At 33.7% G+C, this 10562-nt stretch overlaps 1 long non-coding RNA gene across 1 annotated transcript; it reads left to right on the plus strand.

Annotated features, from left to right (window-relative positions):
* The first annotated feature begins 6114 nt into the window (after window positions 1–6114).
* LOC127798740 (uncharacterized) lies at window positions 6115–9603 on the plus strand. Its single transcript, XR_008022485.1, has 5 exons — window positions 6115–6209; window positions 8042–8127; window positions 8218–8341; window positions 8959–9245; window positions 9359–9603. It is a non-coding gene; the product is annotated as an uncharacterized LOC127798740 (long non-coding RNA).
* Window positions 9604–10562: the final 959 nt, after the last annotated feature.

Below are 10562 nucleotides of genomic sequence, written 5' to 3' on the forward strand. Positions count from 1 at the left end.
GACAGGAAAAATTTTGTCTCTAATTTGAGACGAATTTAGAGATGAAAATTAATTTGTATCAAATTAGAGACAGATTAATTTCCGTCACTACGTCTGTCTTAATTTAAAACGAATTTTTGAGATAAAAATTTTTTTATCTCAAATTAGAAACATATTTTTTTGTCTCAAAATCGGTCTCAATTTGAGACGGATTTTGAGACGAAAATTTTTTTCCCACTCAAATTTATAAAATATAAAATGTAAAATTTTGAAATATTAATTTATAAAGTGTAAAATTTTTATCTATTGATATAGAAATTAAATTTTAAATATATAAATTAATATATTTCATGTGCATAAAATATAAAATAAATTATATATTAAGTGTATAATAATTAACTATTTGTAATAGTTATTAACATTCTTAATAATTGCAAAATTTATTCATTTAATAATAAAAAATAAATTTAGTGGTCGCAAAATTTTAGAAAATGTATAAAAAGATTTAAAATATATATATATTAACTCTTTTTTATTTTTTAGTCAATTAATTATTTAATTTATTTCAATTAATTTATGCTATTATTTTTTATTTTATCATTAAAATTTTAAGTTAATTTTTTTGACAATTACCTACACATATTAATAAATGTTACGCATGTAAGAGTTATAAACTTACCCACAATGGGTGTTACATAATAGATATAGATCATAGACTAAGTACCCAAAACATGACATTTAATCCTTATATTCAATAAATTTACAAGAAATCAAACCATGAGATAATACAATTACTCAAAAAAGTCAAACCATAGAAACTAATTCACCCACGTTGATAGCTTTTTTAATACCTGAGAAATTATTGAGGTTATAAATGGAATTTAACGAAGGGTATAAGTGAAATTTTTGAAAGAACAAGACTATAGGGTATATCGCAATTTTAAATGATTGAATCGTCCAAAGAGAGTACCCTGGACCCTCGATAGCTAAGGAAAATGGGATAGTAGCGACGGGTGATTCGAGACATGATTTTAGGTATCAAAAGAAGTTGGATCAGGAACAGTTTCCTGTACAACTGTCGACCGGGCTAAAAAAATCGAATCGACTTAGGGAATATTCAAAAAGTCAATGGAGTGTCTTGAGGACTTAGAGTTTATATATGAAACAACCCTTGAGCAATTTTGGGTTGAAACAAAAGGACTTAGGGTCAAAATGACCAATTGGGCCAAAGTGCAATTTTTTAATTTTGCCCAAGGGAGGTCAAAAAGGGAATTGTTTGAGAATCTCGAGGATTAAATGAAGAATACTAAACTCGTAGGCCTTAGTGATATTGTTGGAAAGATTATGGATGCTTTGGAAAAGGCTAAAATGAGATTGGAAGAAATAAGAGGGGGGCAAACTGCAATAAAACAAAACTTGCAGTGTGAACACAAGCCAAAAAAGGTCGCCGCACTGCCACCGCACGTGGCCGCCATTTCCAGTGATGGACAACCGAGGGAGGCTTAGGGGACGTGGTATACTGCGCAAGGAGGCTTGGGGGCCAAGCCTTGGCCTCTGATTGTATGCAAAACGGCCAGAAATTGCCTATAAATAACTAGGTTTTTGATAGAAAATGAGCACACAAATTGCTCACGATAGAGAATGAATTGAAGAGAGTGGATAGAGGGCTTTTGATCCTTGCATCAAGGTGAGAAAATTTGGAGAATTTGGTACGGAGTGGTGTACGTTTGGTGGCCGTTTGAAGCTCAGCCGAAAAAAATAAGGTGAACCGCCTCGGCCGACCTGCAACTTGCGATTTGGGGCTTTTTTCAGTGGTGTTTCGGCCAGCAACCAGTGCCATTAGGATTGACTTTGAGAGAGCTTCAAGGGGTGGTCTTAGTTCGACCATTGGAGCCGTCGCCGGCGGTCGGAAGCAAGGAAAAAGACAGGTGTGTGTCTGCACGCGCCGGCGATCGGAAGCGAGGAAGAAGACAAGCGTGTGTCTGCACGCGCCAGCTTTCACGCGTAGACACGCGTAGGGCACGTGAGGATGCGTGTAATAGGGGTATTCTTGGTATTTTGCTTATATATTTTTCTTAAATTATTTTAGGAATTATCATGTTGAATAATTTGGGAAAAAGTTTGAGTAGATAATTATTCTTGAATTATCAAGGTGAAAAATAGAGGAAATTAAAGAAAAATTAAGGAAAAATGGATTTTGATGGTCTTTAGTTAAATATGATGTTTAGGGAGTATCGTGACTTGAGGTTGAGTATAATTAGGGTGTTTGTGATTTGGCCCCCAAATCGAGGTCATTCACGAGGATCGAGGCAATCCGAATACAATCGAGGTGAGTGTTCCACTGAAAAGCTTGGTTTTAACTTGTGAGTGTTCGCCCCCAAAACTTGATTTATTGTGGGTATTTCTACCCTTAAAACTTGATGTTTGCGTTACTTAAATGTGTTGTGATTTCATGAAAAATTGTTTTGTTGCATGCAAACGGTAACCGGTGATGGTTGGTTTTATGAGGGAGGTTTGTCCATAAAAGTTTTGTACTAGTGCTTTACATTTTATAAAATATTGTTTATATGATACATGGAGTTGTGAAATGTGGCATAGTCTTGCGATTTGTGTTGTTCATATGGTATGTCAGCCTAAAATGTTGTCTGGATAGTGTAGCCATAATTCTCCAAGGGCATGATTGAATAATAGGGGTATCTTGTGCTAGTGTGCATGCCTAGATAGCCGCTTTGATTTTCATGCCAGGCCGTTTGGTCAGGAAAATTGCACTAAGATGACTAGGTGGACCATATGAGATTTCAGTTGAGACTGGGTAGTGGTTCATGGATGCTTAAAGTAGGAATGTAATCTCCGACGTAAATGTGGTGAGACGAGTTCCTGCGTTGATGTGACCCTCCTGGGCCAGGAGTTGGTAACGATTGTTCCCGAGATGTTGGAGAGATGCGTTGACCTTGCCCCTCTTAAGCTAGAATCGCACAGTGTCGGTGTGTCAGTATGGTGGCATGGCTTTTAGAGAGATTGATCTTTCCCCATGGTAGGGTTAAGTGCTGTGGGATTCTCTTGGGTTAGGGCTTACCAGGTTGTGTTGGTTTATTTTATGTCTTGCATTCATTCATAAAAACGTGTTTTTGAACTCTCACTTAGATGATTCATCATTTAATATGGACTTTTTCCCTGGAATATTCAAACGTTCCAAGTGAAGGCAGCGGTGCGAAAGGAAAGGGGATTTGCCGAGAGGTGATAGTGATTAGTGGATAGTTTATAGTATGTCATTTTCAATTATGCTTTTTATTTTGATGACGTCATGTAAAACATTGGTTCGACTTTATATTATGAATAAAATGGTTTTGATTATGTTCTATTGAGGTTTCGATCTAGCTTCTGCATTTGATGTGATTTACCTATCTTAGTTTGTTAATGTTTCTAAGTTAATATACTGAGAAGGTGTAACGGGATCTTCAAGGATCAGTTTATGTGTTGGGTTTCTATTTGAAAAAAAATATATACCCCTGAAATCTTACGTTACCTAACGCCTTGGGAAGGCGGGGTGTTACAACTTTGAATGTCGATCACAGATGCTCAATGCTAGTGATGTTTGTCGAACACGACAGATCCAACCTCATTGACATCATCTAGGGGTAAGATAGAGAATTAAACTCTGAGAAACTAGGGAACGAGACATTTTCTGGGATGATTGGATATTCAGACCTCCATATTGGATTTGGATCATCCACGGGTAATGGTTCATTTTCACAATACGAGATGGGTCAAAAAATATCACAAAGCTTAGATCAAGTTCTAGAGTAGGATTTGGATCAATTTGTGGGTGAAACCAATTGGTCCCTTAAGGTATGGCCACTCAAGAGAGGGGGTGAATTGAGTGATTATTTTTTTTTTCAATTTTAATAAATATTATTGATTAATAATTATTTAAGAATATATATTTGATAAATATAATAAATTATATTTGAGATTAATAATTGATGTAAGTCACAAAATATAACAAGAATAAATAATATGAGGCACAACGCAATTTATAGTGGTTCGGTGTTTCCACACATACGTAATCCACTCTCCCAAGGTCTAATCACTCTTGCGGTTCCACTAAATCAAAATCGTCAAGGTTTTCACATTACTTCACATTAAAAACTAGATACATATTTAGATTATAATGGGTTCTAGGCAATTTACAATAGAGCCAATTGTAATCCACATATACAATGTGATAAAAATATGAAAGATCAGTTTAGCTAGAATGTCAAAAAAAACAATAGAATTCGTGAGAGACATTTACCAAGCATAATCCACATATACAATATGGTAAAAATATGAAAGATCAATTTAGCTAGAATGGTAAAGAAATAATGATTGTAGCTCATTTGTCAAAGAATTACATTCTAACCATTCCAACCACTTATCCAAAATTTCACAACATCTAAGAAAGTAATCATAGAATATTCGAGGAGTATAATATCATTACAGAATCTACAAAACAATAATCTAATTCACCCACATTGATAGTTTTGGATTTCACCGATGCTCAGTGCTGATGATGGTTGCCAAACACGACGGATCCAAGTTCATCGATATCACCTAAGAATGCCCACTGGTTGCTGCTAGTTTCGACTGGGTAATGTTGCAAACTAACCTCTTGGAAATAAAGAAACGACACATTTTCTTCTTAGATGACTGAATTTTTAAAATTGCAAATAGGGTTTAAATTATCCACGAGGAAAGATCCATTGTCATAATATGGGTTTGAATTAGTTTTTGGGTGAAACTAATTTTGAACATTGTGAGGGTTTGCATAAGAGTTCGCAAATAGTAATTCCTCTAATAAAATTAGATGAAATTGTAGATCGATAACCTGCTTTTGGAGGTCAAAAATATAGGAGACACAATCATAAATGGGATCTTGAAGCCTAGCTTGACCTTCATACAATATTGTAGCGACAACCCCATAACGGTCACTTACCGGAAGCTGAACCAGGAGCTTGGAGGCATTACTGACACCAAAACCCATGTGGATAACTGCAAAATCAGTAAATTATTCTTCATGGAAGAAGTAAGGGGCAAAGACACACAATTGGGTACATTTTCTTCTCAAGATTTTGTAGGCACCGCATGGAGAATCGGGTCCTAACATGATCTTCTGGTCGGATCTGGATAGATCTGGGTAGATTTAACTAGATCTGGGTACTGGGTAGATCTGACTGGATCTAGATAAATCTGGATGGATGTTGGGATTGGGTAGATCTGTCTGGAACAATGAATAATTGGAGAACCGAGAAAATATAGAAACTTACCGTGACCTAGGTGGCTGTTCGGCGCATATTTGGAAGGCGGTGTCGGTGGATCTAGAAGGCGGTGCAGATCTGATGGTGCGCGACGACCGGGAGCAACCGATGGATCTGGAAGGTGGTGAAGATCTGGAAGGCAGTGTAGATTTGGAAGGCGGTGTCGATGGATCTAGAAGGTGGTGCAGATCTGACGGTGCGCGACGACGGGGAGAGACCATGGATCTGGATGGCAGTGCAGATCTAGAAAGCGGTGTAGATCTAGAAAGCGATGCAGATCTGGAAAGTGGTGCAGCAGATGAGGGAGGAAGAAGAAGACGCAAAGAAGAAAGAAAGAAAAAGGAGAAGAAAAAGAAAAATTCTAAAAAATAGAAATGAATTTAGTGACGAAAAAAATTCGTCTAAAAAATCCGTCTTAAATTTGAGACGAATTTAGGAAAAAGAATGAGAAGAAGAAAGAATAAAAAAAAAAAAGAATTGTAAATTATTAAATTATTATTTTAAATAAATATTAATTTGAAATGTAATAATTTAAATTATTTTATTATTTAAAATATTTAATAATTATCATATTTTAAGTTATTTTGTCAACTATCATACTTTTAAATTATATTATTATTTTTAATTATTAATATTATTTTTATCATACTTTTAGATTCCCGCCTCTTTGCCAGAGTCAAATTCATCATTATGACTTTTAATGATGATAATGCATTAAGTTGTGGGCTACCACACTTAATAGCTTTGAGTCATTCTTTATTTTTTAAAATTAAAAAAAAAATGTTATCTAAGCAACTGATTTCATTGCCCTTGCTTACTCTTATCTCTATTTCATCCCTATTCCGTGCAGTGAAATCGGTTGATTCAAAGCTTGAAGCTACCGTTGTTGCTTGAAGAATAACAACTTCGGATTCTAACTATCAATATTTTCAGGTACATACATTCATAATTCCATTCAGAGTTTTCTGATTAAGCATGGATTTATGTCAATTTTATGTGTTCGGATCGTTCTTGTTCTCCGGTAGAATCTACTTATCTAGAAATTGAGTTAGAAACTGTTCATGCATGCAAGTACAAGTGCCATTTATTCTAGGGTTCTTTCTGTTTAAAGCTTATCATGAGTACCCTCATACATGCAAATACAAGTGCCATTTATTCTAGGGTTCTTTCTGTTTAAAGCTTATCATGAGTACCTCACATGGCAACCTATAGCACGTTGTGGAAGCGTTCATGACCTGCCTGAGGTTGCTCTTTCATCCTTGTATTCCTCAAGGACTTACCATTTTTACATTGTACCAAACTGTCAAAAGATCTCTTACAACATTTGATAGTTTCCAGAAACTTGCCCATACCATGACTAAATGCTTGCTTTAAAACAGATTATATAATTTGCGTGTATTTTTCTTGCCCATACCATTTTGCTTTGAAACAGAAACTTTCCCATACCATTTTGTATTTTTCATATACATATGGTGATGATAGCAGTAGATATATATATATATAGCCACATATAACTACATCATGACGGTGCGGATCATAACCCCCATTAATTAATCTTAGTATTTTTAATTACATATATATATATTTATATATTATATATATAGAATAATTAGAAGAAAATTAAGGGCATGCAAGTCTATCAGAGCACATTTCTCCTTTTTTGCTTAATTGCTAGAGCTTTGTCTTTCTTTCATCTTTACAGCAATCGAGATTTGACTAATGGTAATGGATACCAGTGCCATTACACTGTTTTACCATTTTCTCTTAAACGTGGCTTATACAAATCACAAATAATTAATCATGGTTTCCCTTCCAATAAAAAAGAAAAATAAAATAACACGTGCCTGTGGGGGTGTTACTGTGTTAGATAAGGTTTGGCGCATAAAAAGGCTATAATTAATAAAGTTCTTAACTTTTTGGCTCTCTTTCTCTCTCTCTCTCTGGAGTCTGGATTTCTTTGTGTGGATTGAACTATGGGATCTGAGGTGGGAACCAGCTTTCTTGAATATTGTTTGGTACATATTTTCTTGATTAATTAAGCAAGCAAACATCATTATTAGCTCAGCACAGACACAGCATGCTTGATTAGTTTAAAGGGTTATCCCTCTGGAGAAAGGACTATTACTTGTCTAGTCAAAGGGTAATATGAATGTAATGAATATTATAAAATTATTATCGTCACATTATTCTCTAGACTTCTCTGTATACTGCAGTTAATAAAAAGGGTTAATTAGCATCCATGGCACTAGCAATGTATGTCGAGACAATACACATCGGATGATGACATAAATATATATATATGTATATAGCCACATATAACTACATCATGACAATGCAGATCATAACCTCAGCATTAATTAATCTTAGTATTCTTAATTACATATATATTTATATATTATATGTATAGAATAATTAATTGAGAATTAGTATTATATCTTTAACTTTAAACACGAATTCATAAATATAACATAAACTATTGTTCTACATGATAAATTATATTTTATTTCAAAAATATTTAAAAGTTATTATCACGTGCCTACGAACTATTCTTTGCCTTGTATGACAGAATATGACACATAGAGGCTAGTTTATGCGACGTCGTCAGTTTAGACAGAGTGATGGCGAGGACCACATTAGTATACCCTACACTCTATCTTTAGTTTATTTATTACTTTGCATATCGAACCTCTCACAATCATTTTTTTTTTATAAGAGAACATTCATTTCCGTCGATTAAGATGAGATTTGATTTCCCTAACCCACAGACACCCCACCCCAGTTATGACGGGTCTTCTTCCACACCCACAACTATCCCTCAAAATCGTCACATGATACGTCCGTTGGATTTCTCGTAAGTATTCCTTATTTTACTAATCAATCTTTACTTCAACAAATAAATTTTCATTTTAGCACATGAGTTCACAAACATATGTTTTAACAGGTTTGATAACAATTTGTGCAAACGAGATATTTTTCGAATCATCCAAAGTAAGTTTGAGGAGCCGTACTCAAGTTGGAAAAAGACAAACCCTACTGTTAGAGAAATGTGGTTTTGCGAGTTTAAGGTAATGTGTTGTTTTAGTGTATCTATGATTGATGGTTTACTTTAGTAATGACTAAATTTAATTTAGCTTACAATCAAATGATGAATAATATGGTTATGACTTGTAAAAAAATTATTCATATTCACAATAAAACAACACTTTTGTCATTAGTAGTCTTCATATTCACAAGAAATTTAATGGTGTATCTTCGTACTGTTGGTAGTATGCAATATTTGAATGTTTTTTTATTATCTGTATCTATGTTTTTTTTTTTTAATTTTTGTATCAATTTTTGTATGTCTGATTGTGTCGGTGCTTAGAAATAAATGTCCCACATATTTTATTCGAGAGCTTTTTTAGCACGTGTATTATATGAGTGATCTGCTTGTTATGGAATAACCATTGCTATAATTTTGTTTTATTTTTTTATTTTTTATAACTTTTACTTTGTCTTAACATTATAGAAAAACTAGTCTTGAGATAGTGAATTGGAACATTAAATTAGGATTAATTTTGAAAAGACTGCCTCCACCCGTATGACGAACATATTGTCTCGTGTCCGTAAAGATTTGACTAAAAACCAGGTTGGATGTGTCCGTCTGTATTTGAAGCCCTAAAAGAGTATTGGAATTATGCAGAATTCAAGGACAAGTCTAAAAAGGAAAAGACAAATCGAGCTTCAGATGTCAGGGGCAGTATGCATACCTGTGGTTCCATTCCTATGTCGGAGCATAAGAAAAAACTGATAATATTTGATATTTTCTATTATTTTTATTTTACTTAATTATTTTTTAAGAAACAACAATTTTGCATGAACACCTTTTTTTTCCTTTGCAGTCGAAGCAATTTGGTCGCCAGCCACACAGGCTGAGTTGTTTCTCGCGGCACACAAAAAGAGAGACAGTTCGGGATTTGTTGATAGGAGGTTCGAGGATACTTATGTAACTATACATTATTTGTGTATTTTTATATTATTCTATTAGAGTTAATTGACCTTTTGATAATACAACTTATTTCATGTATCTATGATGCTTGTAGGCTGACTTCCAAACGCGACAGCACGAGACATTATCACAGACATTAGCATTTGGTCAATCAAAAGATAATGACGTTGTCCAACCCTCATAGCCAGCTATTGACGAGAGATCAATATGGTTGAGGGCGGCAAGAAAAAGGGTCGCGTCTATGGGATGGGGTCAGAAGCGTATGTCATTCCTGGTTCCTACTACCTACCATCGCCACCGCCGTCGTTGTCGAGCTCATTAGTAGAGCAAATTCAAGAAGTTGTTAGAACAGTTATTGAACCCTTTCACTATTGCTATCAGCCCTTGAAGGTAGGTTGTCTCCCCTGTCGCCATTTTCATCATCATAGTCCTCGGATCCTTCGAATCATTAAAACGATCCGTTATTTGTATGATAGAATTTATTATGCATTTTTATTATTTATGGACGTATTATTAGTATGAATGATAGATTTTATGATGTATTTCTAATATTTATGAATAATGTGTATTAATCTATGGATTTATTATATGGTATCACTACAAAAAAATTGATTTTTTACGGCAATTTTTTTGCGGTGGTTCTAAAAATCGTTGCAAAACATGGTATTTTGCGGTGGTTTTGAAACTGTCGCAAAATATGATTTTTGCGGTAATTTTTTTAAAATTTTGCGGCGGTTTATAAAATCGCCGCAAAATTCAGTAAAACATGTTTTTTTGTGGCGGTTTTTAAAAAATCGTCGCTAAATTTAAAAAATAATTAAATAATAAAAAAATTAAATTCTGTTTCGCGGTGTTTTTTAGAAACGGCAGCTAAAATAAAAAATAATAATAATTTAAAATTAAAATTAAATTAACATTTGCTGCGATTCTTGTAAACCGCCGCAAAATTCAAAAAAAAATTAAATTTAGCGGCGGTTTTTCAAAAACAGCCGCTGAATCTTAAAAAAATTAAATAATTTAAAACTAAAATTAAATTAACATTTGCGACGATTTTTCAAAACTGTCGCAAAATTAAAAAAATATTAAATTTAATGGTAGTTTTTCAAAAACTGCCACTAAATTTAAAAAAAAAATAATTTAAAATTAAAAATAAAATAATATTTGTGGCAGTTTTCTAAAATCGCCGCAAAATTCATTAAAAAATTAAATTTAGCGGCGATTTCTAAAAATCGCAGCTAAATTCAAAAAAAAATTAAAATTAAAATTAAATAAAAATATGAAATTTTAAAATTCATTAT

This window comes from Diospyros lotus, chromosome 4 (assembly GCF_014633365.1).
Source record: "Diospyros lotus cultivar Yz01 chromosome 4, ASM1463336v1, whole genome shotgun sequence".
Classification (NCBI taxonomy): domain Eukaryota; kingdom Viridiplantae; phylum Streptophyta; class Magnoliopsida; order Ericales; family Ebenaceae; genus Diospyros; species Diospyros lotus.